The sequence below is a fragment of the Taudactylus pleione genome, unplaced genomic scaffold (assembly GCF_031769625.1).
Source record: "Taudactylus pleione unplaced genomic scaffold, aTauple2 ptg000041l, whole genome shotgun sequence".
In the NCBI taxonomy this organism is placed as follows: Eukaryota; Metazoa; Chordata; class Amphibia; order Anura; family Myobatrachidae; genus Taudactylus; species Taudactylus pleione.
The window spans coordinates 29,623,370-29,641,903 of record NW_028284443.1 but is presented as its reverse complement, the minus strand read 5'-3'; the positions used below and the strand labels follow the sequence as shown (position 1 = coordinate 29,641,903).

The window sequence follows — 18,534 nt, the reverse complement described above, 5'->3', positions numbered from 1 at the left end:
CATACCTGGGAATTATTTTATTCATATAGTTATATTACGCGGGGTCTTACAGAGTATTTAATCATTCACTTCAATGGAGCCTAGCATAAGTCCTCAAGCACACAAACACCTGTACATTATGGGGAACAATAGTCAGAAGACAATGAAACCCCCAGTATGCATTGAAACTAGCGTGCCTGGAGGAAACTCACACAGACAAGGAGAACATACACACTACAAAATATATATTGATGCTTTGTGAGTTGTAAGATACAAAGCTCATGAATATTAACATTATTACTATAAATAGTCCATGTGTATGGATAGCTTTTCATTTTGGCAGTGGACTCCATTGCCAAAACGAAAAGCTATCCATGCACATAGATTTAAGGGAGGGCAAGTTTTGTTTTCATTCATACTTATTTTTTTTATTTAAAACATTTTTTCAATGTGATCAATCGCTAATGATTGATGCTGTAGGCATATTAGGGTTGTCGCAGCGAGAGGAATGGTCTGTGCATCATGGCTGCTAATGCTTATGTACTTCCTTACATGTTAGAAGGTCAAAGGATTCATTAAATAAACTGTACTTATTGCATCCATAGACTAGCATCTTATCTTGAAAAACAATAAATCGTATTTGTGCTCCACGCTTATATACCGGCAGCCTGAAGATACAGATGTGATTCACCAATTACAGAAATTCATAGTCAAAAAATATGCAAATTCATTTAGCTGTGGGGCTTCTGAGACTGATCCCATAAGGTATTTCTTAATAGGGGAAGCATTATTACCCCTATCTGCTGTTTTTTGTGCCTTTCGAAAAAGGTCACCTCTAGTACGCTGCCACGGACTGACTTGTACATTTTACTGCATTACATTGACTTGTTTTTCATACAAACCACCATGAGCTATACAGAGGGACAATTGCGTATAACCATGCAGTGAGTGGAAGAAACCAGGTGCTGGATATATTTATGAACAGATTATAAGGATTCTCAAAGGAAGTAACATTGAACTTTAGGATATTTAAGGTTTAAAGAAATATCTGAGAACTTTAACTTAATAAATGACTGTGCCTTACCTGTGCTCTTGAATTTGCATATAGCATCTCATCTTGGCAGACTCGAGCACACGTAGAGAGTGAAACAATATAACGCTGAACCAACATATCTTGATCTTATGATTGTGGGCTAAACAGTCTCTTTTGGGAGCTGATGATAAAGTGTAAGTGAACTGTGCTTTAGGATCCTATTTATCAAGCCGGTTATTCATAAAATGATGTAGAAACTACAGTTTCTGCATAGTTTTATGCATCCTGGCAATGTAACAGCTCATTAGCGCTGCAGACAGCAGTCCCCATTATTATCAATGGGGACATCTCTCACCCTTATGTACCAAACCCATTGGCTTATGCCATCGTCAGATGGCATATACTGCTTTTATGCCTATGGAGGCATAATTGGAGGAGAGGGATTTAACAATCCTCCTCCCGCAGCCTCCGGAAACTGATACTGTGGGCATGTGCAGTGTCCCTTTCCTGGGAGGAGTCTTTCAAAAATATGAGACTCCTCTGATACCCCTGGGATGTAACTCGCCTGTACAGCTGTTACTGCTACCACTGTCCCTGCAAGTTACATTTATTACATAGTGAGGATAATTATGTAAACCAGAGGTTCCCAAACTATCCTCAAGGCACCCTAATGGTGGGTACACACTATACAGATATATCTGCAGATCGAGTGATCTGCGGATATATCTGCAGATGGTTGTTCGTAGACACTGAACAATCATCATCTGTGTCTGCCCGCAGGTCCTGGCGACCAGGAGGTGTCGGGGGCGTGTGCTAGCGGGCGTGTCCCGCCCCCTTCCTCGTGGCTGCCGCTTTGTGTCCGCCTGGACACATCTGCCGATGGACAGATGTTTGCAAACATCTGTCCATCGGCTGTGCAGCACAGCCAATGCGATATGTCGGTGAATGCCAGCGTTCACCGACATATCGCGAGTACAGACTGCCCGAAGGGCAGCAGATACATTGGCCGATCAATTGATCAGCCAATGTATCTGTCAGTGTGTACCCAGCTTAACAGTCGCTTAACAGTCCAGGTTTTAAGGATATCCATGCTTGACCCCAGGTGACTTAATTAGTACCCTCAGTCAATTTATTTATTTATTTTATTTATTAACAGTTTCTTATATTTTTATTTATTAACAGTTTCTTATATAGCGCCGCATATTCCGTTGCGCTTTACAATTGTAAACATTGATAGAACAAAACAGGGTAATAACAGACAGACATAGAGGTAAGAGGGCCCTGCTTGCAAGCTTACAATCTATAGGGAAACAGGCATTGATACACAAGGATAGGTGCTATATATATTGCAATTTGGTCTGTACCCTCAGTCAATTTGATTTAATCACTTGTTCAACCATGGATATTTTTAAAACCTGGACCGTTGGTGTGCCTTGAGAACAGTGTATGGGAACCTCTGATGTAAACAATAATGATTTCCGCTGCGATATACAATGAGAAATAATTGTGCCACTTCTGTGATGTTTTTTTTTTTTTATTTTATTTTTTTTTTTAAGTACATATGCGCCTTGAGACTGATTAGGAGAAATGATGGACAGGGTTACTTGTGCCCGCATACAGGACAGTTGAGAAGTCTGGTTGTGAAACATAAATCAAGTGAGCTTCTATAGTGAGTAGACAAGTTGAAACATGTCTGGAAGTAAAAAGGGAAGTGATATAAGTGAGGGAACCTGTAATGTCTGTGTTGTGTGAAGTGTCTAAAGACTGGGCTATTGTTATGCTACTTGTAGGTGACAGTTTATTTTACAAATGTAAAGATGAGTAACATGAGCTGATAAACCCTGTTATCCCAGGCACACATACACCTGTTTTTAATCTAAATCACCTTCTCTGCAAATAGGAGAGAAATTCCAGAGCAGACTAACGTGTCAGTTTATGTACCAATTTCACATCTTACTGCGGAGTCCATACAATGCATCCTCCTTCGTGGATCTTTTGTACAGAGGTGCTACTTCCAAGGAAGGAAGGAAACCTGGAAGGCAGAAAAGATGCTAATAAGTAGCACTGTCCACTTCCATGTCATTGCCCAACATGATAGAATTGTATTATTCAGTAGTGATGCATTCAGAATAAAATGACTGGTCAGACTAGTATTGTGGCCACCATACACTTATTGAATCTGATCATCTTAAGGCTAGGTATATACTTGTACAAAAAACACAAAGGCACTGCTGCTGTAGGCGTATGGGCAGAAGCATTGGACAGAACGGTGGGCAGTGCGTACACACTTTTTGTGCATTATTGTACCATCAAAACAGATGACAATTAAACTGCATATGAAATCTGATCTTTCCATGTATCCAATTTTCTTGTGAGAAAAAATAATTGAAGGTGCATGCACACTCAGAGATATCGCATGATGGGTTGGGAATCTGAAGACCAGTCCAATGATGGGATAGGTGTGTACCCAGCTTAAGACTTTCAATGCATAATTCTGGAACTTGCCGTATGCCAACTGTGCAGCAGATTGTGATACAGGTTGAGTCTCCCATATGCAAATAATCCGAAATACGGAATATTTTTAGCATGACTGATATAGTGAAACCTTTTGCTTTTTGATGGTTCAATGTACACACACTTTGTTTAGGGCACAAATTTTGAAAAAAATAAAGTATAAAATGACCTATAGGCTTTGTGTATAAGGTGTATATGAAACAACATAAATGAATTTCCTGTACGTACACAAACTTTGTTTGAGCCACAAAATTATTGAAAATATTGTATAAAATTACCTGCAAGCTGTGTATATAACCTATAAATTTCCTTACTCTGTTCAGATTTGGGCCCTATTCCTAAAACCTTTCAAAATGGTATGCAATTATTCCAAAATACGGAATATTCCGATATCCACAATACCCCTGGTCCCAAGCATTTTGGATATGGGAGACTCAACCTGTATAGTCAGATGCAGTCGTTATCAGATAGAATGTGCTGTCTGTTCCAAACATTACCTGAGGGACATCAATCAGATTTTGCCTGGAATTGACGGCAGCAGCTGGAGGGCCGCATGTTGAATGCCCCTGGTATACAGGCTACACTACCATTTATTATGTAAACAGAAGAAGCTACCAAAACAATACTTTGGGGATATGACAAGTCCCTTTTTCATCAAGTGTAAAGCATGATAGTTTTTATAGATGTGTATTATTCAAAAATAAAACCCACCTAATGCTGGCCATACGCCTACACGACCAGCATAAGATCCGATTCATCATACGGTTTCCCTATGATTCCCCGGAGCTCCCTGGCAGTCCCAGCAGCATGTTTGTTTTTCTAAAGGGGGGCATCCACTAGACGATCTACTCCCTGTCCAATCTCTAAACTATTTTCCCTTGATTTTTTTTTTCCCTTGAAATTTTATCTTTCAGTCTGAACGATTTGCAAATTATCTTTAATAGATCAAGTGAAATTGACCTGCATTTTCAGTCGACTAGCGAGACGATCAAACGACCAGCGGGAGCGCGCATCGTTGATCGTTAACGACCAAACACTGCACGATTTATAAACTATTTTTAAACGATTGAACGATAACGACGTCGTTATCGTTCAAACCCTGCTAAAATCGTGTAGTGGATGCCCCACTTTAGCACACGATCTGTCGTAAGATCGATCCTGTGTCTCCCAGGCTCATAAGGGAAACAGTCATTGAAATGACTTGAATTGCACCACGATGGATTGCATGAATAAAATAAACGTCACAATCTGCACACGATATGATGGACATGATGTGCTGCACATCTGATCATAAGATCCGATTATAGGAGTGCGGGAGCGTAACTTACTAAAATAATACACGATTTTCACAAGATCCATCTTGTGACTCATCGAAAATCGGGCAATCGGCCTGAAATCGTGCAGGTGTATGGCCAGCTTAACCCTCCTATGTAGCAGATCAAACCAAATATTACTTAAAATAAATTTTAATTTTTAGATTAAAATGAATAACTTTCACATAAGAGTATAGTTAAAAATAAAAGACTAGATTCCTAGTATCTAAAGGGTCTTATTTCATAGGGCAAAATGAAAATCCCTTTTCACATAGTACATATAATGTCTTCAAATGATGACAATAGCAATTTCATTTGATAACCCCTTTTTCTTTAAATCTCTACATCCTGTTTCATCAGTCTAATGCTGGGTACACACTGGCCGACGTATCGGGTGCACGTTGCCCACTGGGTACAGAGGATATGTCTGTGAATGACTTAGGGGGTCATTCAGACCCGCTCGCGAGCAAAGGACGCTCGCAAGCGGGTCGATGTTGCCCCACTGCGCATGCGCACGATGAAGGGAGCTCCGTCGTGCACATGCGCGAGACCCGGATAGCGACTGGCTCTCCGTCGCTCCGGGTCTCGCACCAAAGGGGGCGTGCTGTCAATGTTGATTGACAGCACGCCCCCTTTGGTGGGCATGCCAGGGTCGTGGCTGCCAGACGAGGAACGCCTACAGTCTGAAGCCGGCCCCACTGACATCACTAGATCACTGATAGAGCCAAAATCACTCCTGTGCTTGCGGCAGCGAGACCCTACCGCAGGGTCTCGTCGCAAGCCCGATGGTCGCGATGGTCAAAGACCATCACGACCATCTTTTTGGCCGCTCGCATATGCTGTGGGTGGCCACCCACAGCTATGCGAGCGGCCAGGAGGCCGCTCCATTTTCAGGTAGGAGGGCACTGTTTCAGCGAGCGCTCCGGTCAGAGCGTTCAGCTCTTAATCGGGCCCTTAGTTCAGACATATCGCGTCGGATGTGCAGCACTGCCAATGCCAATCTGCCCATCAAGCTGTGTGTACGGGCAGCCAGACGACTATCAGTACACTTGCTGAATAGGCCGTCCGGTACGGGGATGCGTCGCAACCCCTGGCCAGTGGGAGCCCTAGCTAGATGGCAGTGATGGTGGTTCAGTGTGTATTAAAAACCATCATCTGCAGATATATTTATCAGGTGGGTACCCAGCATAAGCTAGAAACCCTTTTTTTAATTTTATTTTTAAAAAAATTAAAATAACTACCCTTTAATTTAAAAAAAAAAAAAAAAAAAAAAGTCAGTGTGCTGTTGAACAATTTAATCATTCTTGAATTAAGAAATTACAAAAATAGTTTGTCATACTTACCGACTTTTCTTACTACTTTTCCGGGAGCAGCCCGGTCATCTCAGTTTTGGGGGGCGGGGCCAGGCTTCAGCTGTCATTAGGCCCCATCCCCTTTGCTAGAAAGCCCGTGATTTTCGGGTACCCGATGAGGGGGCGGGGCTAAACTACGATTCACACTATTTAGCCCCACCCCCTGCACACGGACCTGCAAATTTGTCCTAAAATCTTCCCCATCCTGCCCACTTCACTAGGAAGTGGGCGGGATGCTGGAGATATGCCTACTCTTTCGGGGTTGTGGGGGGTTACCCGAAAAATCGTGAGCCTTCCGCTACTCCCAGGAGAGTAGGCATGTATGATTACAGTACTATAGTTGTCAAAGAAAAAAATGTTTCTTAATCAGTCATTATATAATATTTTGCTACAAGTTCAGTAGTACCTAATGGATATGTCTGAGAAATCAGTACCTTGGGTAATTGTATGAACAGTTTAAAACATCTGTTCCACTACATAGCTGCCTACTGTGCTATTAGGAGTAAATTTGTATTGCAATAGCATTTTAAGTGTTATATATATATATATATATGTGTACGTACGTGTGTTTTCTGTTTTTTGGGAGTTTTTTTTCTTTTTCATAAGCATGCTACTTTATCCTGACAAGACCTGGATTAAAGGTTTTAGTCAGATTTGCATATTTAACGCCTGCAAAGTTAAACAAAAAAACAAAACACCTTTTTACATGTGGGTAATTCCATGTTCTTGTGGCCACCTGGTGTTAGACGTATAAGCAATAGACCTTTCTTTTCCTCTTACTGGGCATAAAATACATACCCTGAAGTACTGTGTGTTTTTACTTCTTTGACATTCGAAATTTAAATTTGTTGTCCATGAATCCTTATATTCACTTTAAACCCATCTGATCATTTGTTGGTTTTGGGGTTGTTTTGTGTGTGTTGCTTTTTGTTTATAGAAAGAAATTTTTAGTTTTTTATTTTGCATTTGAAGGACTGGTTTTGTTTGGGCATAAATACTGTACCAGACAAATATTAGTCACCAGTCACACTGTCTCTATTTTATGTTACCTTCATTCTGAACTGCATTTCTGGGAGGTGTCCTTGGTGTTCATTACAATCACTTGGGCAGTGTCTGGTTTGTGGTTAAGTCTCTGTCTGTCCACATCAAGAAGAGTCCTCTATGGTATAGTTAATACCAACAACAGTCAAATGAAAGAGGAGAACTGCAAAGCAATTTCCATGTATAACCTACACCTAGTTTTAAAGGTCTTCATTAAGTCGATGCTTTGTAGTCCCCTTGTGGTGGCATGTTTTATGTTCAACATGAAATGATGAGCCCTATTTTGAAATGTGACCTCATCAAGAAAAACTACTGTAAACTTCGGTTGAAATTTAATGATGCCAAAATTACAGCTTTGTTTTGAAAATTTTGTTTTTATAAGATTAAATTTTTTTTTTTTTTTTTTGTCTAGGTCTTTGTGTGACCTGAAGGGACCCTGTAGAGCGGGTGAATTTATATGGCTCTCATCAAGTGATGCAGTATCTTGTTTACATAAACTAGCAATATATTTCCTAGAACAAGGTCACTGATCAAATACAATCCTATAATGCAATAGAGCCATTGAGTTATGTACCTGTGAAACATGAATTCAGGCAATTGTAAAAGTAGGTTTTGAGAGTTGGAGGGTCGCTCAGTACTCCAGATAAGCACCAGGTGTGAAGCATTGTTAGATGACCTCCTTTTACTTGTTTGGACAGAAAGCCCTGTGTGTATTTACCACACAAACTATAAATAATAGCACAAATGAAAAACCCACATCTGTTTGCTTCTATTACCCTACCCACTGTTTTTACAAAAGAGTCTCTCTGTACTGAGCAAAACTCTAGGTTATATAGCTGAAGAATACTATACTGGAAACTATTGTTTAGTTAGAATAAATATTGTAAAATAAGGGTGAAGTATAGGCCTGTCAGGTCATTATTTCCCCCACCCCCATATTCAGTCCTTATTTGGCATGGAATGAGAATGTCTAGAGAGCGAGGGACAGAATAGACCCCTAAATTCGCCTACAATCCTTGTTCTAAAACACCATATATAGGGCCAAATTCAATTATCCTCGAAGTGAGGATTAGCCGCAATGTTGCGCCCGGGGCTATTCAATTGCAGTCCGCGAAAAGGCCGCAGGTTGCACTTAACGTGGATTTCTGTTCTCCTCCTGAGGCTCAAACAGAAATCCACGCTAAGTAGGGCTTTCTGCCCTTATCTTGCCCGCGTTAACCCTTAGCTCCAGACACTTAGCCCAGCATCAATGTGTTAACGTGCGTTAGCCACAGATTTACCGCATGAGGACTAGGGCTTCTAATTGAAAAGCTCAGAGGCGTAAAGTCTGAGGCTACAACCCTTTTCCTTGTGCAGTAAGCTAACAAGGCTTAGTGTTCCCTCTAGAAAGTGGAGAGGGCAGGGCGCAGACTAGCGGGGAGGGCATGGTCTGCACCCACGCTCCTTAAAAGGGGGCGTAGTGTGTCACACTTGGGCGCGTGCCCAACACTTACGGAGGTACTGGGCATCCCCAAAGCTTTCCCTTCATGAGTACTGGGCGTCCCCAAAGCTCCCCCCCTTCCTGTAAACTGTCTGATCTCTGTGCCGTTTTAAAATTTTATCTGCCTGATCTCCCAATCCATTGACCATACAAACTCAGCTAGAAATGGCTATTTTTGACACCCCTGAATAGCACATCTATTCAACATGGGGTAACTTTTTTTTTTTTTTTTTTCTCTTTTTCATTAATATATCATTATTTTTCAGGAATGTAATTTTAACTGGTCTGGTGTAGTTTCCTTTACCCTCAAGCTTTATTCCCCACTGAGCATGGACAGTAAGGGCAATGTACAATGCAAAGTCTGATAAAAGAAGAATAGAAAAGACCACGAGATAGTGGTGTAGAGTGAAGCTAAATCTGAAAAATTACTTTTATCTATTGTAAATAATTGGTAAATCTTTTGTGGTTACAAATATATTTCAAATGTTGCACACTGCGCAAGGGCTGAACTATGGGAGACAATGGAGGCGCCTGCCGCCGGGCTCCAGCTCTGAAGGGAGCACCACCTCCATTGTCCACAACATATTCACCCCACTTAGGGCTGTAACTATGTACCTGGAGTGTACTGTCACGGCTGCCCAATACCCCTTTCCGGCACCTGAGAAGCCACCATACACTAGTGCAGAGCTCCATGTCAGACCATCAGCTGCTGCCTTAGTCCATCTATAGCCCCTCTGCATGCAAATTGCTACATTACAGTGTCAGCGGCTGTGATGGGGGGCACCACATTATAACTTGCCTCCGGGCGTCTGGGATGAACTTACGCCACTGACACTGCGTGTTGTCATATTAGCAAAAAAAATAAAAAAGACATGCATTATTAGCATTTTTCTGGTTGATTGATAATAGTTAGAAACCACAGTGACATAATTTCAAGATCATTAAATTAAATTTTAATAAGATTATATAAACACAAACTCTAAAACTTGGAAAATTTAAACCTTTCCACTCTCAGGCCTGGAATTTGCTTGTGTGACTGAGCATTGAGCAAAAGGATCATCATCGACTTTGGCAATCGCTTATGTGTGCCCAAATCGGACAAGCTCCGTCCAATGCGCCCTCTGAGGCGAGAAGCTGGTCCTGTTGATTGTGATCTTTTTCCGACCACATTTTCTAACCCAAACCTCTTTAAAACCAAAGGACCCCGTTCCAATCTTATGAAACCTAGAATAGGTCTCCATGCCATGCCCACAATCCTGCAAAATCGTGGCCATTTCCTATAGACAACATTTTTTGGGGGGACTGAGAATCAGGACCGTTCTGCCAAAATTTAGGCAGTTGATAGAAAAAGCTTGTTTTTTTTTTTTAAGGGCAGTAGGAATTGGTAGTTGTTGCATAATACCACTACTTAATTTTTTGTTTCTAGTGCAGGCATGGGGAACCTTAGTCCTGGGGACCGTATAAGGCCTGCGGAATCATTTGGTCTGGGCCTCTGAGCTTTTTTTTTCTGCTAGCCTCATCTGGCTAGCACAGTGCCTAGAATGGCACCCTGCAGCCAGAATCTATGCAGCAGTGCCGCCTGGAGCGTCCTTAGGAAACTTCAGACCGTCACACCGCTGCCTTACAGCTCCCCTGAGCATCCTTAGGATGCTCCGGGCATTGCTGTATTCACCGGCGATCGTGGCCCCAGCGTCACACTGAGGGGGCGTGGCCTGTACCAGGCCTGCGAATAATGTTTTATATACAGTATATCCAAATGGCCCTCGGCAGAAAAAAGGTTCCCCCACCCCTATTCTAGTGTAACCTCACTGTGTAAACTGGAAAGCTTCTAATTTTTTACTAGATGATTAGTATTCTGTTGCAGTATAAGAGGTCTGGTGCAAGATACATAGACCCCCTTGAATGAAGCTAAAGTAGGAAATGCTTCAATAATCCTGTTCCTATAAAACTTTACATACATATGCATGTCACCATTTCAGCGGTGTGAAGTGTTTTGTGATGTGTTTTTTTTGCCTCTGATTTCTCAAGCCGCATTACAGTTTACAAGGCTGAGCACTGTAAACTGCTGGATGCTAGGAACCACCAGCAGAGTACTACTGTGTTGTTGACTTATGTCCAGAACAGGCAGTGCGGGAAGTCTGCAGAACGCATAGCTCTCAATCACTCTCCTTCATGGCTGGCCACGAAAGCAAACATTCTCTAGATCACAAACCATGGACAATCTTGAACATAATGCACCCATTCATTGTAAATGAGAAAAGTCTTATGATAACTGCAGGTGTAAAACACTTACGTTATATGAACCATGATCCATTTAAGATAGTGATCGGTACATTTATTGCATGCTTTTTAATTTACTTTCTAAATCAGATTGATGGAGATGCACAATCTCCGGTTGCAACTAATGAAAATAAGTTTTATATACTGTACTGTGGTTTAGGGGGAGATTTACTAAAGCTTCTAAAAATGAAAAGTGGTGTTACCCATAGCAACCAATCAAATTCTGGATATTTCTTTGTTGCATCCTAGAAAATGGAAAACTTAATATGACTGGTTGCTATGGACAACACCAACACTTTACATTTTTTAGAAACTTTAGTAAATCTACCCCTAAGGCCCCCATTTATTAATGATTGCTTTTGCAACGCGATCAGGGCATGTCAGTACCACCCATGATCGCATTGCAAAATGCGATCATTGCGGCTGGATGTATCATCCGGACATGCAGGGACACGGACTCCGAAAGGAGCCCGTCCCTGCGATGTACCCAGAGATCTGCCGGCCAGTGCCGGGGGTGCTGCACATGTGCAGTCTCGCGGACTGCACATTCACAGCCGCCATAGCTGGTGAGGGTTCTGGCGGTTCCCTCCGCCAGCTAATTATGCGATGTGTAGCCCATAGGCTTCAGCGGATATTGGTAAATTAGGCAGCATCGTATCCCCCATAGAAACCTATGCGCGATGCGGCTGCCTGCGGTAATGGAGGGATCACATCAGGTATCGGAGATGTCTGCTGCAGTCCCTCCTTTAATGCATCCGGGGAATACTTTATTATTTGAGGTGAACCTGTTTTTGGGGATTATACCTCAAATATACTTTGATAAATGGGCCCCTACAAGAGAAAAAGAGAATTAGTAAGCTTACATTTTCACTTGACTTTTTTATTTTATTTTTTTACATATTCACTGAAACACACATCAGTAAAAGTTGATCTGTGGAGAGCCGGTATTTGTCCAACTATTGCTATTTAATGATGTTAGGGAGTGATGCCTTGTTACATTGTAAGAAACATCTATATTCACAGTTATCAGATTAGTCATGCAAATCCAGCCACCCAACAATTATACATGCTGAATGGCTGCACTGCAAGTAGGTCTCATGCTTGCCAGCAGTATTTACTATACGGGCAAATGTCATGTATGTGAAGCAAAGCCATGCAACATAAGGCAGGGCTCGTACAAACAGACATTGAATAACAATACCTGGTAAAAGTATAAACAAAACTTTGCACTTTGTCCCCACTTTTAACATAGCATTTGAAGCTTGTTCTAAGTCTCTATGCAGCATTTATGCATTATGCAGCTAACTAATGCTCCCATACAAATTTATTACAGTGCTTTAAAGCTGGCCACACACATGGCGATCTGCACACGATCAGCCGATGCGTACTATTTCCCTTGAAACTCTCCCCGGCAGCTCTGAACACGATCACCACAGGATTTGGTGTCCAATCTTCAAACGATCTCTCCTGCATCCAGACTTTCACAGTGATCGCCTCCTAGATTGTCAGATCTGCTCAACTGCACGGCAGATCTGATTATGTGATGTGCGACCAGCGGGGACGCGCATCGCGATCGTGAGTGGGGACTCGCGATTTACTCAGGATTTTACCATATTTTACTTGATCTGTTGTTCCAATGTGTCGGAATCGGCCAGATTGGGTAAAATATCGCTATGTGTGTGGTCAGCATTACATTGCTACCTGTGTGTATGGGTCCAGATGTATGTGTATATTTACATGAATGATCTGCTAACCATATATACACAGCAAGTAACAGCTAAGTGATCAGATTTTATTTGTATTAAGCAACTAGCATTATTGTCTTTGCCATCACTGGTGATTTACTAAGTATACAATGCAATTTGTGTTACAAAGACATAACACAGCAAGCAAGACCAAGAGCAGTCCTAGAAATACAGAGAGTACTTATCTTTACCCCCTGACAATAACACATGCTTTTGAGACACTGCACCATCTTATCTCATTAAATGTAACAATAGACTATGATCAAATCACTTGTTTTTTGTTTTTTTTAAGTAAACCTATTAAATTTAAGAAATAATCTGCCACCTAATTTAAGAATCAAATGTAATCTGGATTTCTGACAGGCTAGATGAACTTTGTGTGTAGGTAAGATATAGTTATGGTGCATACACACGGTCAGATTTTTCCTTCAGATCTGAACGGTGACTATTTAAAAATCATTCAGTCGTTCATATCTGAAGGAAAATCTGACATATCTGACATGCCTGAACGATGCGCGTTCCCGTTTGTCAGATAACGATATCTGACATCTGATGGGTTTGCAGTCAGACTTGGACGATTCCATTCATTTTAATGCAGTCATAAATTGTTCAATCGTTCAAAACTTTGGTCAAATCGTTCATCTGACAAATCTGACCGTGTGTATGCTCCATTACTAACATCCGACAATCCTTTCCAGTGACCCTATTGCTAATCCATTATAAGTAAGCATATCAGATGTGATCTTGATGTGAGCATTAAAATACCCATAACTGAATTTTTTTGTTTTGTTTTTTATTTGAAATAATAAAAATTTGGAAATTATTACATTTTTATAATGCAAAATAATAGGTATTTTTTTATTGTGCAGTTGGAATTTAAATAGGGACAGAATTTCAAGATTTACCCTTGGAAGTGTCCCTGTCTCAGGAAAATAGTGACAGGCGACAGTATTTTGCTGTCAAACCCAAAGGCATTTAGTAAAGTTAACACAGTATCTAGATTAAAGCTAATTTTATAAATGTAATCTTCTTTCCAGGCAGTTAATAATATAATAGACTATACCTAGGTAGGGAAGACCCTCCCTATAAGGAAAGTGAGGCCAGACGATGATTAAGTATGTGAGACCAGCAGTCAGTGATATGTAAAAGTTTTGTTTAGAACTGGATAACTGTCTTCCGTTAATCCCATATAGATGCTTCCCTATATTTTTCTGTAAACCAATGTGTATAATTTAGGGTTAAAAAATAAGTTGTATACTGCCTAACTATTTGTTGCATTGCTTAAACACTGACCTGTAACTTTGTGTTAAGCTGCCCACACACAGCGATATTTTACCCGATTTGGGCGAATTCGATCAATCGTGATGACAAATCGTGTAAAATATGGCCAAATCGTGAGTGTCCACTCACGATCACGATGCCAATGCACGTCCTCGCTCGTCGTACATCGCATCTTCAGATCTGCCGTGCTGTAGGGCAGATTTGCCAATCTGGGACACAATAGATCTTAAGTCAGATTGGACAGTTTTTACTCCAAATCGTGACCACGACTGCCGGGGATCTGCCTGGGGAGAGTTCAGGGGAAATCGTACACATCGTGGGATTGAGAACACATCGCTATGTGTGTGGGCACCTTTACAGTAGAAGCCTATTAATCACTGTGTACATTTGACTTGGACTAATACCTCCCAGACCGAACCAGACTTTACCAGTGTCCCGTACCACTCACCCCTTCACATTTTAGTATGTGAATTTTGTGTCCTGACAAATTTTATTCAACCATTTTCTGCATCTGTTCTTTATTCAACGTAATCTACAATGTTTTTTAAGTAGTTTTCTCAACTAAGGTAGTGAATGGAGAAATGGATTTGTATATTAATGCATTTTTCACATAAATTGTAATATCGACCAAGAAGATGAGTATTGTGACTGCTTGAAGAAATTCAAAGGGATAAGGCCAGTAAACTGTATGTATAGCCTGGGGTTCTTGCACATAATGGATATTTATTGTTAAACAAAGAGTATAAAGTGATTAGATTTTATAATCTTATTTATTATTATTACCAGTTATTTATATAGCGCACACATATTTTGCAGCGCTAATCAGTGTGTGATATGTATTTTCTGTATTTATTTTTAGGACATAAAGATTCACATTTTATAGAACTATATTTGTAGCTACATGTATACAGATAGTATTTTCTTCAAAAATGAAAACTTATGACAAAAGACGCATCTCTGATCAGTGCCCCTAATTAGTTGTACATACTGTGCAGTGGGGATTTGTTTCCACATTGTCAGGCTGGAATGCTTTGCTCACATGTACGTCTGTTTATATAGAGAGCCTCCTGGTGTGTTTTCAAGAGCAGTCACTGTAAGGTTTTCCTTTTTGCTTTTGATGCACAGAGGAGTGGGCACATTTTTAAATGTATGGGCTTTAGGTAAAGGAAGTTGGGATTGCTGGTGGCCATCTGACTTTACTGTTGTTGGAATTCTGTGTAAGCAAGGGGATGAATGGGGGGCCGGGCTAGTGACAGTATGAGTAAGTAGAGGGGTTGGCTCTTATAAGTACAGGTAGGGGTCTGGTTTGCAGTGCTCACTTATGGAAACAAACTAAGCAGAGTCATACCCTGGAATGTATATAGTTGCCCAGTGGAATTTCTCCAGAAGATTTGCCTTATCTGATACAGCAGCAATATTTCCAGTGAATTGTATCGCCACTGACAAGGTGAGAGCAAGCTCTAGTTCAAACAACATGATTTAGATTGGGAAATCCTATTTTTTGTTTGTCTGCTGTATTTTCAGTTTTTTTTTTTTTTTTATATTTTATTTATTTATTTTTTTTGTACTTTGTTACTCATACATTTTTAAAGCTTTATTTACCAGGTTCTATGTTGTAGTTTTGATACTGAAGTAGTTAATGTGACAATATAATGTAAAAATTGGAATGTCACATCTCATTTGTGTTTTCTATCACAGTGTATAGAGTATAGTACATTTTTAAATATTCTCATTTGCACTTAGCTGTAGCTATAATTCATATTACCTGTAGTTCAGTGCAGGCACTTAATCTCAAGGTTTTAAATAAGTGAGGTTAATTGGATGCTGATGCCTTGTCTATGGATGTGTAAGTTAAGTGGGGACAGGTCTGCCTGAGCTGCTCAGGGTGCCTCTGTTCTAGATGACATACAAGATGGCCCCAAATTTGATCCCCTTTATAGAACAGACGTAGCATTTGTATGTTGCATGTGTACGTTTTGTTATCTGGCCTGTCTGATCTGCAGGTGGTCTGGGTAAGCTTTACATTTCAGCTTTGAATGACCATGGTTTTTCTTTTCAGCAGTGTATTCAGGGGGATGCTTTATTTTGTTGTACATGCCACTAGCTCTGTTTAACCTGGTTGCACAAAAGAATGTTTCTAAATGTCCTTAATAACAGCCATGTTTATTTCAGTGTGTCTCATGCTAGATGAACACCTTTACTTATTTTACAGCTGTTGTATGTTTTTTTTCAGATAAGCAGTTTACTTGAAAGTAAGAGTATTTTCCTTCTCTACTTTTCCGTAACATTTTAAACTGTTGAAGACCCCCCACCTCTACAAATCAGTTTCAATGTAATATAAAAGACAAAAGTAGTGTTCAGTCCAGCAGGTGACAGTGTGAGATGTAAATATCTGTGTACATTGGAATAGTCAGCTAGCTGTTTCCTAGAGGTCAGGACAGGACAAATCCCAGAAAGCAGGGAATGTTGGCTACTGAAGCTTTATTGTTCACTAAATTAACTACTTGTGATGTTTTCAATCAATCTCTCTAGCTCCACCTCTTTCCTACCATAAGAACTCTAACATGATTCAGTCTTTTGAAGTGGAAATATAGAGAAACTACTCAGTTATTAGAGCCCCAACCTGTTATTGCAATAGGTCTGGATGTAAATGAAATATGCTCTAGCTGGATGGACATGCCTGTAGCAGAATGGCCTGGTGTTATATTGCCTGTTTGTATGTTTTTGTTATTTTGTTTCATCCTTTTTGTTTTGAACATCTGTCTTTTCACTAATGCTCTAGGATTACAGCACAGACTTTGTAGTACTGGGAATGTTAACCTCTAAGAAAGTGTTGTAATCCAAACAGTGGTACTCCCATTATTGCTGATTTTTATTCAATTAATACAATGCACTTCGCAAATACATATGGGAAAGAGACCACAGCTAGGTACACACAATTATACTTTTAGATCCAATTTTTCTTACAATTACGCTTAAAACCAGATGAACATGCACATTCATGCGCAAACATTATTACAATCTACCATTTTATCTGATCCTCATCTCTTGAAACCATCTGCTGAAAAGGTCGTGACTGTAGGAGCAGCATTAGTAGTATTTGTAAAGCTGCATACACACACAGCGATTTTGTTACCAACGATTTTCTGAACGATTATCTGTCAGATTTTTTAAAGTGTAATGAACGATTTTTTTTTTTTTTTAACTACAAACGATTTTTGCATATTAACTTAATGAAAATCTTTGAGTTGGCCAGTCTGACTGAACTACAAACGTGAACGCGCATGAACGATAATCGTTCATCGTTTTCACTCAGAAAGTGAACGATTAAACTATATCGTTAACGATACAGAATGGTCTGTAGTGTGTACACACTCTTAAATAATCTCAAGAAAGGCTAAGGAATCAGAAGATCTGTCAGACGATTGTATAGGTGTGTGCCTAGCTTTACTGTTCCTGGCAAACACTTGCACCTGTCTAATGTTATACTGTGGTAATAATTATAAGCCACACTGGTTGTCTTTAGTGGACGAATCTATAAATGTACAATGGAGTGTCTATAAAACCTCTATTTGTGCATTTGGGTATAATTTTAAAGCCACAAGTTCTAACTGTTGGCACATGTAAGGCCTTCCCCTTTCTCTGTCAGATTCTGAAAACTCTCACCTAATCTCTATGGCTCAAATAGTTTTATTGTTAACCTCCTATCATACATGTTTTGCTCTTTGTTACTGATATTGTTCACAGGTCCCTTTTTTGCTTTAGTAGAGTGCCTCAGATTTTCATTTGGACTATATATGGGCTAATCCAAAACTATGGTCATTTTGAAAAGTGTTAGGGGCCTATGTATTAATAATCACGGTACAGCGATTTATTAACAGTCCAACTCGACGTGAATATTTTAATTTTTAATAAATATATCCTAGCTATGTACTACCAAGAACTCGCAGGGACATCGTTTACGGTAACCGCTGTCCCCGCGATTTATATCCCCGGCATTTCGCTGGGGGAAGCTGATGCTGCGCATGCTTCGCTTTTTGGAGTTTCCGACATAGGGGTCAGATCGTAGTCCCCATTGATTACAATGGCTTGATACATAGGCCCCTTTAAAATTCTCCAATGTGTGAAATTTCCTGAAGTTCAGTTTTTATGTTTTCAAACAGGGCAAAATCATTTGATTTTTGAACCAGGCTGAATCATCTCAAACATTGACTACTTTTATTGGGTAAATGTAGTACAAGGGATCATGATTTTATTATAAAAATGTGTAGAGAAGACCATCCATTCATGTTTGCGTTGAATGGTAATGGTATCCATCCCCAGCATATAATTATATCATGCTAATGAATATTTCATTTTGCTTCAATTAAAAACTATAAGATTATCCAATAATATTGTTAATATTGATAACTGCCATTTCTAATTTACAAACATGTATTTCACAAAGCAGCATTTTATTTATACATTGCAGTCCCTGTATTGAAATAGTTCAGGATTAGTTTTTACAGCTGCTGAG

At 40.1% G+C, this 18,534-nt stretch overlaps 1 protein-coding gene across 2 annotated transcripts in view; it reads left to right on the top strand.

The window, feature by feature from the left end:
• PRICKLE1 (prickle planar cell polarity protein 1) overlaps positions 1-18,534 on the top strand; it is a 68,671-nt gene that overhangs the window by 37,081 nt on the left and 13,056 nt on the right. The gene's annotated exons all lie outside the window — the stretch shown is intronic.